The sequence below is a fragment of the Camelus bactrianus genome, chromosome X (genome assembly GCF_048773025.1).
Source record: "Camelus bactrianus isolate YW-2024 breed Bactrian camel chromosome X, ASM4877302v1, whole genome shotgun sequence".
NCBI lineage: Eukaryota > Metazoa > Chordata > Mammalia > Artiodactyla > Camelidae > Camelus > Camelus bactrianus.
Genome location: NC_133575.1, coordinates 92835947 through 92850667, shown reverse-complemented (window position 1 = coordinate 92850667; position 14721 = coordinate 92835947). Strand labels below are relative to the sequence as shown.

Here is a 14721-nt window from a genome sequence, read left to right as displayed (position 1 = left end):
TGAAGGACATTTAATTTGTTTCAATGGCACCTGGTTTATCTTCTTAAAGTTCATCACGAAATAGCAAAACCAGTCCCCAACATAGTGTTACTGATGAAGGTTTTGGATTTTTTTTTGCTTAATATACCAATTTCTTTTTAAAAAATTATATATATATATATATATATATATATATATATATATATATATATATATATATATATATATATATATAATTGAAGTAAGTCAGTTTATAATGATGTGTCCCAATTTCTTTTTATTTGTATTTTTTCAGTGAGGAATAATCTTAGCATCCCCAAGACATTTTTAAAAAAACTGTATTTTAATGATGCAATAAAGAACTCCAGGTAAATCCCAGGACAAATTGCTTCTAAAGAACTGACGATTTAGCCTGGCCAAATCGAGTCTGCCAGGCTGGGCAGAGGTTTCTACAGATTCAGGCTCCAGTTTGGAAGGGGAGCTCAGGCTTTCAAGAACATGTCTTTTAATTTTTAAGATTTTAATTTTAATTTACCCCTTTAAGGAAGGCCCTGGGGATTGAACCCAGGACCTCATGCACGCCAAGCACGTGCTCTACCACTGAGCAATTTCCCCCACCCTACAAGAACACTTCTTTAAAGGAGAGGAACCCAGAGATGTAATGCAATGGAGTAAAAAGATTTCAGGGTCTGGAGTCAGAAGACTTGAGTTCCAGCCTCGGTTTTGCCACTAACTAGCTTGTGTGACCTTGGGGTAAGCCACACTCTGAGAAGTTCAGTGTTTCCCCATGTGTTAGATAGGGGCAGGGCAGAAATATCAAATCCATAATGCTGTTGTAAGGATAGGATGAATTAACAGCATTTCATAAAGTGCTTTTTATAAATGTTAATTGTAAGTATTGCCTTAAAGGACAGAGACATGAAACCAGACTAGCTAGAGCTCCAGGTAGAGAAAATACACACATGGGCACAACTTGCAATCTGAAAACCAGAAGATGGGCTGAGAAGGAAGTAGCCCCTTCCTGGCTTGATCTGTATTAATTCAGAACTTAACAAAGGGCAAGGTCACCCTTCCTGAAAAAATTCCTGTAGGTCTATTTAAATGTCCATCCTTGTCACAAACTGTTAGAAGGCATTCTGCTCTCCTTTATAAACAAATACTTTCTTTTTCCTCCTTTATAGTTCTCCACATTACAACCCACTGACCAAGGATGGAAGCCCATAACTGCCAGAGGGAAAGAGAGGATTTGCATTTTGAGGGGAAAATGCTCTCTAGACATGCCAGTACAGCGAAACCCAACAGAAGATTTGAAAAAGAATTGAACCATTTGACAGTTCATTGGGATGAGACCTAGAAACAGTACTGAGAAGGACAAACCCATCAGCATCCTGTGACACAAGGGAAGGACAGGAGGAGGGGGAGACACTAGCGTGTAAATTGCTGTAAGATTTTTAGAGGGTAACTTGGCAATATATTTGTTAAAAATAAAAATGCATGTACCCTGTCCTTCTGCCTCGCCTTCCTGAAAAATTTAGTCCTAAAGCCATTAGGTGAGGCAGAGCAAGGTAGGCATCCATGGTAGGGAGTGTGGAGGTGCAGATAGGGGTGTTGGAGACCAAGCAGGGTGGGGAGGTGTCCCTGTGGAGGGTGGATCCAGGTATCGTTGTGGAAGGGCAGCTTGGTGTAGGGAGTCAGATCCTGAGTGGGATGAGGAGAAAATCTCCGTAGGAAGGCAGCTGGTGAGGAGGAATGAGGGGCCCCAAGCAAGGAGAGCAGACATAGCATCAGGGATGGCAGCAATGCAAATAGAGACTGGTCACTGTATTCGTTATCTATTTCTGTGTAACAATTTACCCCAAACTCAGTGGCATAGAGCAACAGACATTTGTTATCTCAGTTTTTGTGTGTCAGGAATCTAGCTGGGTGCCTCTGGCTCTGAGTCTCTCACAAAGCTCCCATCTGAAGGCTCAACTGAGGGAAGATAGGCTTCCAAGTACATTCCTGTGGTGGTTAGCAGGATTTAGTTCCTCACGGGTGACTGAGGGCCTCAGATCCTCTATGGCTGTTGTCCAGAAGCCTCCCCCAGCTCCTTGCCATATGGGCCTCTCCGCAGGGTAACTAGCTTCCCAGAGAACAAAAGAGAGAGAATGTGAGAGAGCAAGAGAGAGAAAGAGAAAGAGAGCAAGAGAGAGTAAATTAGACAGAAGCCAGAGTCTTTTTCTAACCTAATCTTGGAAGTGATATCCTAGAATTTTTGCCAGATTCTATCATTAGAAGTGACTCACTAGATCCAGCTCACATTCAAGGGGAGGTGATTACGCAAGTGGATGAATACCACTAGTCAAGGATTGTTGAGGGCTGTCTTATAAAAAATGTCCACACTACCCAAAGTGACCTACAGATTCAATGCAATCCCTATCAACATCCCAATGGCATTTGTTAAAACAGAAATGGGAAAAACAACCCTAAAATTCATATGGAATCACAAAAGACCCCAAATAGCCAAAGCAATCTTGAGAAAGAAGAAAGAAGCTGGAGGCATCACACTTCCTGATTTCAAAATATATTGCAAAGTGATAGTAATTAAAACAGCATGGTACTGGCATAAAAACAGACATATAAATGAAGTAAGGCAGAAAGAGAAAGACAGATACCATATGATATCACTTATATGTGGAATCTAAAAAAAAGGACACAAGTGAGCTTATTTACAAAACAGAGACAGACTCACAAACATAGAAAACAAACTTTTGTTACCAGGAGGGAAGGGGGTGGGAAGGGATAAATTGGGAGTTTGAGATTTGCAGATACTAACTACTATATATAAAATAGATAAACAACAAGTTTATACTGTATAGCACAGGGAACTTTATTCAATACCTTGTAGTGGCCTATAATAAAAAAGAATATGAAAAGGAATATATATATATATATATATGTATGTGTGTATATATAACTGAATCACTGTGCTGTACATCAGAAATTAACACAACATTGTAAACTGACTATACTTAAAAAACCCAGACATATAGACCACTGGAACAGAAAGGAGAGCCTAGAAATAAACCCATGCATGTACAGTCAGCAAGGGTGCCAAGACTACACAATGAGGAAAGGAGTGTCTCTTCAACAAATGATGTTGGGAAAACTAGATATCCATATAAAAAAAAAGGAAACTGGACTCATCTTACAACATACACAAAAATCAACTCAAAATGGATTAAAGATTTAAATGTAAGGTCAGAAACAGTAATTCCTAGAAGAAAACATGGGGAAAAGCTTCATGACATGGGTCTTGGCAATGATTTCATGGATATGACACTGAAAGCACAGGCAACAAAAGCAAAAATAGACAAATGAGGCTACATCAAACTAAATAGTTTCAGCACAGCCAAGGAAACAATTAACAGAGTGAAAAGGCATCCAATGGAATGGGAAAAAATACTTGCAAACCATATATCGGATAAGGGGTTAACACTCAAAATATATAAGAAACTCCTACAGCTCAACAGCAAAAAATCAAATAATCAGATTATAAAATGGGCAAAGGACTTGAATAGACATTTTTTCCAAGAAGATACACAAATGGTGGAGCACAGTGTTACTCCTGTGAGAGGCCTGCCAAAGATGTGTAACCTGAATCTAATCATGAGCAACATCAGACAAACCCAAATGGAGGGACATTCTCCAAAATAACTGGCTCATAGTCTTCAAAAGTGCTCAAGTCTTGAAAGTCAATGCAAGACCAAGGAAATATTTCGGACTGAAGGAGATGGAGGAGATGTGTCAACTAAAAGCACCATATGGGTCTGAAGTGGATCCTTTTGCCAAAACAGACCATTTGGGTATAACTGATGAAACTTGAATGGGACTTGAGGATTAGATGTCAGTAATCTATTAATATGAACTTTCTGATGTTGATGGTTGTGTCATAGTTAGATAGGAAAATATTCCTGTTGGTCAAAAAAATACACAAGAAATTATTCAGGAATAATGGGGCATCAGGTTGGTGACTTACTCTCAAATGGTTCAGGAAGAAAAATCCAGGGCATTCTATATTGTGCTCCTAACTTCTCTGTAAGTTTGTGACTGCTTCAAAAAATAATGATAAATAATGAAAAGGCAAAGACAACTGTTTCAGATTAAAGGAAATGACAAATGCAATGTCTGATCCTGAATTAAATCCTGGAACCCAACCCCAGTTCTTTTTGTTACAAAGAATATTATTTGTACAATTGGAGAACTATGAATATTTCTGTAGGTTAAATAGTAGTATTTTATCAATGTTAATTTCCTGATTTTCATATTTGCACTGTGCTTATGTAAGAGAAATATTTTGTTCTGAGAGAAACATGCTGAAGAATTTAGAATTGAACATCATGGCTAAAATTTACTCCCAAGTGGTTCGGAAAAAAAAAAACCAAGAATATGCATATATATTGAAAGGAAATGAGAAAACAAATGAACAAACTGTTAACAATTGGGGAAACTGGGTGAAAGGAATGTGGATATTCCTGCAACTTTTCTGTTAAGTCTGAAATTATTTTATAGTTAATAGTTACCAAAAAAAGCATGTACACTTTGTCCTGGCAATCCCTTTGCTAAAAAGTCCCCAACATGTATATGCAGATACATGGATGTTCATTGCAGTATTATTTGAAATAGCTGAAGACCAGGCTCAAAAAAACTGTCCATTGATAGAGGTTTTCCACATCATGAAACACTATGTAGCTGTTAGAAATAAGGAGAAAATCACCTTACACCGATTAGAAGAGCTATTAAAAAAAAAAAACCAGAAAATAACTGTTGGCAAGGATGTGGAGAAACTGGAACTTGTACAGTGTTGGTGGAAATATAAAATGGCCCAGCTGCTATGGAAAACAGTATAGAGGTTCCCTAAAGAAAAATTTTAAATAGAATTACCATATGATCCAGCAATCCCACTGCTGGGTATATCTCCAAAAGAATTGAAAGCAGGGTCACAGAGATATTTGTATGCCCATGTTTATAGCAGCACTATTCACAATAGTCAGGAGGTGGAAGCAACCCAAATATCCACTGATTGATGGATGGATAAACAAAATGTGACCTATACATACAAAGGAATATTATTCAGCCTTAAAAAGGAAGGAAAACCTGTCACACACTACAACATTGATGAACTTTGAGGGCATTATGCTAAGGGAAATAAGCCAGTCACAAAAAGACAAGTGCTGTGTGATTCTACTTCTATGAGGTATCTAAATTCACAGAAACAGAAAGTAGAATGGTCATTACCAGAGGCTGGGCAGTGGGGGCAGTGGGGAAGGAGAGTTGTTTAATGGGTACCGAGTTTCAGATTTGTGAGATGAAAAATTTCTAGACATGTCACAAACAATGTGAGTATACGTAATGCTATTGAACTGTACCCTTAAAAGTGGTTAAGACAGTAAATTTTATATTATGCGTCTTTTACCACAATAAAAAAGGGGTAGATCTAGATGTTCTGCTATGGAAATAGCTCCAAAAGAGATCAAGTGAAAAACCAAGGTGAAAAGCAGTATGTATGCCAATGCCATGATTCTGCGTGTGCCTGCTCGTGTGTGTGTGTGTGTGCGTGTGTGTGTGTTTAAAAGAGGGTATATGTTTGCATTTGCCCTTAAAATTTCTGGAAGGATGCACAAGAAGCTGTTAACAGTGACTGCTTCTAGGAGTGAGGCTGAGGGTTAAAGAGGGGAAAATTATTCCTACTTTTTCATTTTACTTTTTATTTTCAAACCTTCTGTACTATTTTTAAACCACATGCAAACATTATATTTACAAAAAATGTTTAACATTTTAAATGATGGCTAATATTGGGTGCTTATAATGTACCAGGTGTTACTCTAAGGACTTACATAGAGTAGCTTATTTAATCTGCAGAGTAACTCTATGAGGTAGGTCCTTTATTAGTATTACTGCCATTGTATAGAGGGGAAACTGAGTCTCAGAGAGGTTGAATAACTTGGCCAAGGTCACACATGGTAAGTACTGCTTGAGTCAAATTCCAGCAATCTGACTCTAAACCCCACCATTTTAACCACTACTCTATGCTGCCTAGAAAAAGAAGTCACTCTTCTTTTTTGTGTTAAAGACAAACTACATATATATATATCTTTTTTTAATTTAATTTTTAAAAAAATTTGGTGGGGGTCGGGGAGGTAATTAGGTTTATTTATTTATTTGTTTGTTTTTAGAGGATGTACTAGGGATTGAACCCAGGACCCTGCATGCTAAGCATGCAGCTCTACCACTTGAGCTATATCCTCCCCCCATACATATATCTTTAACAAATATAATATATGCTTATGAAGTGTAAAAAAAATGTAAAAAAACAAAAAGCTAGAGTGAAGGGGAAAATTTAACTCTGGGTCCTGCCAGCTAAAGACCAGCCTGTTAACCTTTTGGTAAGTGGCCATCCCGTCTTCAGCATATGCACTATTTTCCAGCCTACTTGAGATTATATTGTACATACAATTTTGTATTTTGCTTTTCTTCCTCTCCATATAATGTCATTTTCCTTTAAAGGCATCTCTTCTCAAGTCCTCTTATAAATAGTCACGGAGTTTTTAGAGCTGGTAATGAGGGCCCAGATTCACTTTAGAGAAGAGTAATAAAATCCTTGGAAAAGAAGAGCATGGAAGAAAAGTTGGGAAGGAAAAAGTATGGGTCTGCAGTTACTAAGAAATGGCTTCTGCTTACTTCTTCATGACTATGAAAGTCTAGATTCTATCTTTTCCTTCTTTCTGTTTATTATATTTTTGCTCTATTCATATTTGGACAGTTTTGTTGGGATCGGTATGCCTAAGTGACTGTGTCTGGGGGATGGCTGGACATTTTGGAAGTTTTTCCAGGAATTCAATTTTAGGAAAACCAGAAGGCCAAAAGTAGATTATTGCTGTTTTAGAGTCCAGAAAAAATAACAAGGATATAATGATGGCGAGCCCTAGAGTATTATGATGTTAGACGTAAAGTATAGAGATTACCTAGTCCAATTTCCCCTCATTTTACAGATGGAGAAACCAAGTCCCAGAGAAGTTAATCCATCACTATAGCTCACATTAGAGGAAGTCTGGACTAAATTTAGGTCTCCTGATTCCCAGGCCACTGTTTTATAAAACTTCTGAAACCCTTGAAAATCAATTAATTAATCCTTGCAAGAACTCAGTGAAGTAGGTTAGTGTTATTTATTCTGACTTTAGGGCCATTTACTGAAAAAGTGATTAGATGCCTGTAAGCCAAAACTGATTCTAGTGTAATTAAACATGGTTTTAATCACTCCAAAAAGAACAGACTATTAAGTAGCTTATCATCTTAGGAATTAGCTTTCAGCTTCTTGCCCAACCAGTTTAAAGATCACCACTTCTCACCTGGCATTTTAAATTCCTTTTATATTAGGCGTAAAGCCTGTATTTGCGTGGTAAGATTAAGCAAACGCATAGCCATTATATTAGCTGTGTCTCAGTGCTCCTCCAGTCCTCAGTAAGTGGTGAGCGGGGGAGGGGGAATGTGTCACTGTTGGACTTGCGTAAATTATTAGAATGCATCCATTTGCCTGTTGGTTTTCCTTCTAAATGACTTCCTTTGGCTGCAATTTCTTATCAGCCGTTTTGCTATATGGAATAAGCGGGAGACACACAATAGATTTCTTTATGTAATTTATTGTGGTAATTATTGTCTGAATATGATAAAATAGTTTGCCAAAGCAGACTTTAATTAAGGTTTGCTTAGGAGATTCTTCAATCATTAAAGCAAAGAAGTTGGAACGCTGAGTTCACAACTGCCATTGCAGTGGTTGTATTACAGAGCTAGGGAGTAGGTGACTTTGGAGTTCAGGGTCCCTTGTCTTTCCTTTTTCAGATTGCCTGCCTTCTAGTATTCACTGCTTTCATGCGGTTTGCTTTAGCATTCCTCCGGGGCTTGTCCTTTTCAGAATGTACCTCTAGTGACAAAATTATTTCCTGCCACCATGAAATGCCCAGTGCCCTGATCTCAGTCAGCAGGAGTAGAGGGATCAGAGACAGAGCTGAAAGGCCCCTTGGAAAGCATCTCATTTGATTTTATTGACGGGGAAACTAAGGCCTACAGTGGCATGATCACTTGCCCAAGGTTAATAGCAGAGCTGGAATTCGAATACCCTGAGGAATGATTTGACTTAGATGAGTCTTAGCTTCCTCCCCTGTAAGATGGAAATCAAGATATTTACTCAAGTTACCATGAGGATCAAATATGACAAAATAAGTGAAAACACTTTGAAAACTGCTATTTGGTACAGGTACCTAAAATTTTTTTTTCCTATTAAATTATGCTGCTTTCCTTATGCTAAGTGTGAATAATTAATAAATGTTACCATGTGGATCTTCCAAGTGGGATTTGCAGTTTGAAAGAGGAGGTCCTGAGGGCACATCTCACCCTAGAGGGAAAAAATGGACAAAGAAGCATTCCGGGTACCCCGCAAAGCACTTAGCTGGGCAAAGCCATATATTTTAACAGTAAGAACAAAGCCTGCTTTCAGAGGCCAGGGAGCTAAGGACTCTGTAAAGAACTTGAAAAACTGCCCGCACAGTAGTTCTAGCATCTAGGGTGGGGTTTGATTACATTAACTTAAAAGTCCCTTTTAACACTGAAGTTCTGTAATTGTGTGATTCCAGTTTATTCATTTTTACTACAGTCCTGTTCAGCTGCTTTTTCTTCAGACCCAGAAACATGAATGCCTATAGTATGTTACAAATTGCTGTCCTGATCTTATTGTTTATATATTTTTATTGAGATATAATTGACATATAACATTGGGTAAGTTGGAGGTGTACGACGCCTTGGTTTGATTTATCCTGATGATAACAAAGAAAAATAACAAGGCAAAATGACCCAACACACTCACAATAAACACATACTCACACATGCACAGAAGACTTTGACAAGTTGAGTTTTTTTAAGTTAAAGTAAACATGAAGGAAAAGGACCATAACCTCTGGCCTTCAAACTGCCAGACTTAATCGAGTGAACCTGAATATGAGTTAATGATACACAGCAAGGAAGAAAATCCCAGTCTCAGTTTCCCCAACTCTTCAGTTATTTGGATGAAATAAAGTCTAAACCAATCATTCTAGTCAGTGGCCTGATATCTATGTAGCAATGTGAATGGAAGTAGGATTGTTACATTCCACTCAGAAGCACCTGATGGAGGGATCAAATAAAATTTTTATTAAATCACATGTTTATAGCCCCCATACTTGACATATAGTAGGTGCTCAGGATACATGTGTTCAATGAATGAATAAAATATATAAATGTGATTTACAATAGCCAAGACATGGAAGCAACCTGTGTCCATCAACAGATGAGTGGATAAAGAAGATATGATGTATATATATAGTATTATATGTTATTATATTATATTATATTATATATATACAATGGAATATTCCTCAGCCATAAAAGGAATGAAATATTGCCATTTGCAGCAGCATGGATGGACCTAGAGATTATCATACTAAGTGAAGTAAGTCAAAGAAAGACAAACATCATATGATATCACTTATAGGTGGAATCTAAAAAAAAAGATACAAATGAACTTATTTACAAAACAGAAACAGACTCAGAGACATAGAAAACAAACTTTTGGTTACTGAAGTGGGGAGGGATATACTAGGAGTTTGGGATTAGCTGGTACAAACTATTACATATAAAATAGACAACAAGGACTTACTGTATAGCATAGGGAACTATATTCAATATCTGATAGTAATTATAATAGAAAAGATCTGAAAAAGAATATATATGTATATATGTATAACTGAATCACTTTGCTGTACACCTGAAACTAGCACAATATTGTAAATCAACTATACTTCAATTAAAAAAAATACATCAGTGTGTTGTAAGTCAGGATTAGGAGGGTAGGGAACAGGTTATTCCAGACTTTGTATCAAAGGCATAATAGTGTTGGAGACCATGGCTCATTTGAGAAACAACAGGGTGTTCAGTTGACCCAAAGTATAGAGTGCGCTGCAGTGTACGTGGAAGGGCTGGAAATGAGGCTGGGCAGGTGAGGCCAGATCACCGAGGGTTTTATATGCTTTGCCATGGGTTTTGGATCTTATACTGAAAGCAAAGGAGGGCGGAAAGGAAGTAGAAAAGGATTTGAAGCTGGGCTGGGCTTTGAAATTGAAGTGTGGTAACACGCTTATATTTGTGTTTAGCGGCAACTCTGGCTTCTGGTGTAAAATGGATGAGGAGAGGAGCTTCAGGAGACCAGCCAGGAAGGTGCAAGTCTACAGGTAAGAGGCCGGGTTAGGAGGCTCTTTAGCAATTGTGCAAAGAGGTTGAGGGCCTGAGCAAGGCACTGGTAGCAAGCAGAGATGGAGAGATATTTAGGACAGAATGAGCAGGCAAAAAGGTCTTGATAGAAGAGAGTGAAATTAGCATCCCCCATCAAACAAAACTCAATGACATTTACCAGCTAATCAGGTAGAAAACAGAGCCTTGTGATAGTGACAGCAGTGAGAAATCACTCTGGAGAGAGTTAACAGTAAATCTAATATGCATCAGCCATGTGATATGGCAGTCAAGAAAGCAAATGCCATCCTTAGGGAGCTCCAGTAGAAGAGTCTAGTGTCTGGACAAGGGACATGACCGTGCAGAAGGGTCTGTGCCTTGGGGTTGGGGGGATGGGGGTTCCCACCTTCCACTTTTGAAAGATACAAAGGAATTGGCTTAAACTCAAAGCAGAGACTTGAATCTAAGTCTTTGGAGCCATAGAGTCTGGAAGAATTGTGGGGCTAGAAGACTTGTCAAATTGTTGGCCCACCATGGGGAAGTTGGCTTTGCATGAAGTTACCAGGGGGCCAGTTTCACTCAGCCTTAAGCCATGAGGCAGACACGCAAGCGGCAGTCAGTGGAGCCAGTGAGTCCGTTACTGGAAGTTGTCCAGACAAGAGGGCAGGGACCCTGTACGTGGGAAAACAAAGCCAAAAACCAAAAGCAAAAACAATCAGTGAGGTGATAGAGCCAGTCGATGACCTTCGAGGTTCATGTTGACCCTGTGATGTGTAAGTCCTGGCCAAGTGGGTGTACATTTCTCAGCAGTGCTGCCTTAGGAATGAGGTGGAGAACAAACACTCTCTCGTTCACTTTCTTATACTAGTTTATTCAAAGTAAATAGGTCGCGTGGAGGTCGGCAGACCAGGTGAGTTGCAGCCTCTAAATCACTATAATTTCGTGCAGGGGTGGAGGGTGGGGGGAGCCTGGGCAAAGCCTTGCAATCGTCAGGAGCAACCTCGCAGTGGGATAAACTTTGGCTCAGGCTCTGCCGCACGAGAGGGGCGGGGTTACTTGAATGGGTCCTCATGAGAAGGCGATTGGCCCCGGGGGAATCGAAGGGGCGGGACTAGTCCATTGTTGCCATTGGTCCTGAGGGCGAGTTGAGGGATGGCAGTGAGGGGGGCGGAGCCCGCAAGGGGAGGCAATTGGCTTGGCAAGAGCCCACCGAGGGGAGCGGGCGGGCCGGCGGGCGAGCCCCGCAGCCTGGAGCTGGGAGCCACGAGCGGGAGCGGGCAGCCGGGAGGCGGCTGCGCGAGCTCGCCAGGGCCGCAGCGGGGCGAGGGGCGCACGGGGCGTTGGCACTGGGGCGCGCGCCTGCGTCGCCGACTTGGATGCGGTGGGGACGCTTCTGCGCCCCGTGCGCTCGAAGCGAGCCATTCAACAGCTGGCCTCGCAGGCCACAGTCGCAGGGAGTGACTGGGAGCTTTGCTGGTTGAGATTACGGCGACTGGAAAGAGGCAGCGGCGGCGGCAGTCCGGCTACCCCCGCGGAGACCAGAGCGGAGACGCAGCGGTTCCTCAGGCTCTGGGTAAATGCCCTCCGCTCTGCTCGCAGAGCAGCAGCCACGTCCCGCTGCGTCTCGGCCGGCTGGCCGCCCTGGCCTACAGGAGCTGGGTGCCTGCAGATAGGGCCACGTCGGACCTTGGCGGGGATTTGGGAGGGGATGCGCAGGAGACCCAGGTCGCCCCGCCTGCCCCTGCAGAGTCAGTGTTTCCAGAGATGCTCCTGAGCTCTTCCCCTGGTCCTCTCCCTTCACCCTAGACCTTGCCGCACCTCCCCCGGCCATGGCGCCGCACTAGGGGGCGCTCTGGCACCCACTCAAGGGCTCACTTTGGCCGCTGCTCCAGCCGAGGTCACTGGAGGCATTCCCCTGGGGTACGCTGGCAGTAGCATCCTGCTAATGCGAACTGAAGGTGCCCTCTCCTGTTCGGTCCACACGTCAAGGGCAGGGCGCTCTGCTTCCCCCCTGCTCCTGTGCACTCATCTAATTAATCGTCAGCAGGGATCCCCCGTCCCTGCCCACCCTGTGACCCGGTCCTTGGCTTCAGGGATTTGTCAAGAGTCTCCCTTGAGGTTTACAGTGCGGGTGGAATAAAGTCCTTTCCAGCCTGACTGGGACAGCAGGGCTCACCCACAGGGCACGGGGCACAGGGTCCTGAGCTTGGATTGGGGGGCAACAGGGCCAAGGAAGAAGCAAGTTGCAGAGGCCCATGCTGGAGGAGAAACTGCCTTCTCCAAATGCAGGACAATCAGGTGGTCTTGGTTTTTGGGACCCGCGTGTGTCTTCCTTACATTTGGTCTCCTGCTTTTTACGATTTTATTTAAAGCCAACTGCTACGGGGGGAACTTTTGAATGCTGCTAACTCCAGGGAGTGATTTGTATTGGGAATACTGGGTTCCAGCATGAGGACTGGTTACCCTTTGGACCTTTTCATTTTCTCTGTGTGTTTTCTAAATTGAGAATAAGGTCTCAAAGATTATACCAGTTTGGGGCTGTTTTCCTACCTGCCTCTGGTCTAACTTTGGAACTTCATGCTGTTGAAAGACTGTACACTTGAGCAGCATGATGGATAGGGCTCAGTCTTCATGCTGAGAGAACCACTCTTGGGGATAATATAGTTGGGATCTCTCCAGTTCTGGGTTTTTTGTTTGCTTTTTTAAAGGATGTGGCATTCTAGTAGTCACATTTTTTCTGTGCCCTGTTTCTTTGTTTGGGAGGGAGTCACTCAAAGCATGGGGTAAGTGGAAGCATGGAGTAATGTACATGAAGGAATTTATTTTCACTTTGATTCATGTTAAGCACAGAGAAAAGTGGCTAGTGGAATAGGCCTGCTGGCATGGGTGCCCAGGGGACCCCAGCTATTATGCGTATCAGAGGATAGGTGGGGCTGACTGGAGGTGGAGGGACATTGAGGGAAGGGGGCAGAACCAGCAGAGACCATCTTGTCTCCTGTGGTGGGTCATGGGCTTTACATGTAGTCCCAGGCAAAGATCACACCTGCAGGGTGGCCCATTTGTCTTGGTTCTCCATCAGAGAGTGGCCTTTGACTGACTTCATGTGTCACCTTCAGCATCAGAAGGGAAAGTGAGGCATAGAGATTGGGGAATGTGAAGGTGGTGGCGGCGGCGTGTGTGTGTGTGTGTGTGTGTGTGTGTGTGTGTGTGTGTGTGACAGAGACAGACAGAGAGAGAGACTTGTTTTAAATGCCGAAGCAGCTCTCTGCCACAGGGAATGGCTACATATTTGTCTTCCCAGCATGCGCTCTGCCTTTGCTAGAGAGGGACTTTTGCTGAGCTATTTCAGAGCCGGGGTGATGTTATTTGTGCATCTCCCTGACTTAGTGTCCACTTGGGTCTGTGTCAGTTCTGTTATAACCAACATGCTCCTAGAACTTGAAGAAGCTTTAAACCAAGCTGGAGGCCGAGGTAGACTAATGCCTGGGGCACAGTCTGAGCAGACATGGACCACATGGAATCCAGTAGTGCTTTGTTCAGAAGTGACAGTGTGAGATCTGGACCACTTACCGGAGAAGATCAATCATAATAGTAATAATAAGGGCTCACATTAATTGAGCACTTATAGGTGTTAAATATTTAACTTGCATCATTTCCCTTAAACCTTCAAATATTCTGTGAGGTAGGCATCGTTATCTTCTGATGTTCAAAGAGATTAGGTAAATCACTTAGCTGGTTAATGGCAGAGATGAGATTTGAACCAAGATCTGGTTGACCCCAGCCCTTGAGCTTGAAAGCATTTTACTGTTTAATGTCACAGATGAGTTTTCATAAAAGAGATGCGATGTGAACAAGGCTTTGTAGGGCAGATGGGACATCCAGAGGGAGACAGGACATAGGGAGGGAGGGGATTAATGTGTTTGGAGGAACTCAAGGGAGACCAGCCCAACTAGAATGGGGGATGGACACAGAGCATGATGAACTATGAGGCTGGTGAGGTGGGGTGGGGCCATGTTTTGGAGAGCCTTGAAAGGAACTTGTGACTTGATGCAGTAAGAAAGAGGGAGATGTGAAGAATTTCTGAGCAAAGAAGAGCACGGCAAAGCCAGTACTAATCCCTTGGTGTGCCCTGCCTGGGTCCCTGAGCCTGTCCCTGCCTCACTCTTTCTTGAGAACCTTGCCCAGCTGTCAGCATATTTAGCTCTTGTTTTTGAATTTCTTGAACCTTTGGGGAGCACCAGGTACATGCAACCAAGCAGAAGGAGCAAGTTAGGGGCCTGGGGTCAAGTTCAGCCCTAGATGGATGTGCCTCAGCCTGTACAATATTTGAGAAAGCAACTGAATTAGGGACCAACATTGAAAAACCGAAAGAGCTCAATAAAAATCAGGATTTCCAGCTTCTGTTGAAATGCCAGAAGGCTAGGTCTATGTTTCACCTGCGGAAGG

At 42.2% G+C, this 14721-nt stretch overlaps 1 protein-coding gene across 5 annotated transcripts in view; it reads left to right on the top strand.

Moving 5' to 3' along the window:
• Positions 1-10166: 10166 nt before the first annotated feature.
• Positions 10167-14721, top strand: part of LOC105062975 (A-kinase anchor protein 17B) — a 28322-nt gene continuing 23767 nt past the window's right edge. For 4 of the 5 annotated variants that reach the window (XM_074359066.1, XM_074359065.1, XM_074359063.1 and 1 more), the window contains exon 1: positions 11471-11848. The gene's annotated coding sequence lies outside the window, so the exon portion shown is untranslated. Of the gene's footprint in view, positions 10278-11470; positions 11849-14721 lie in introns of those variants that run through there. The other variant, XM_074359064.1, reaches the window with a different exon arrangement.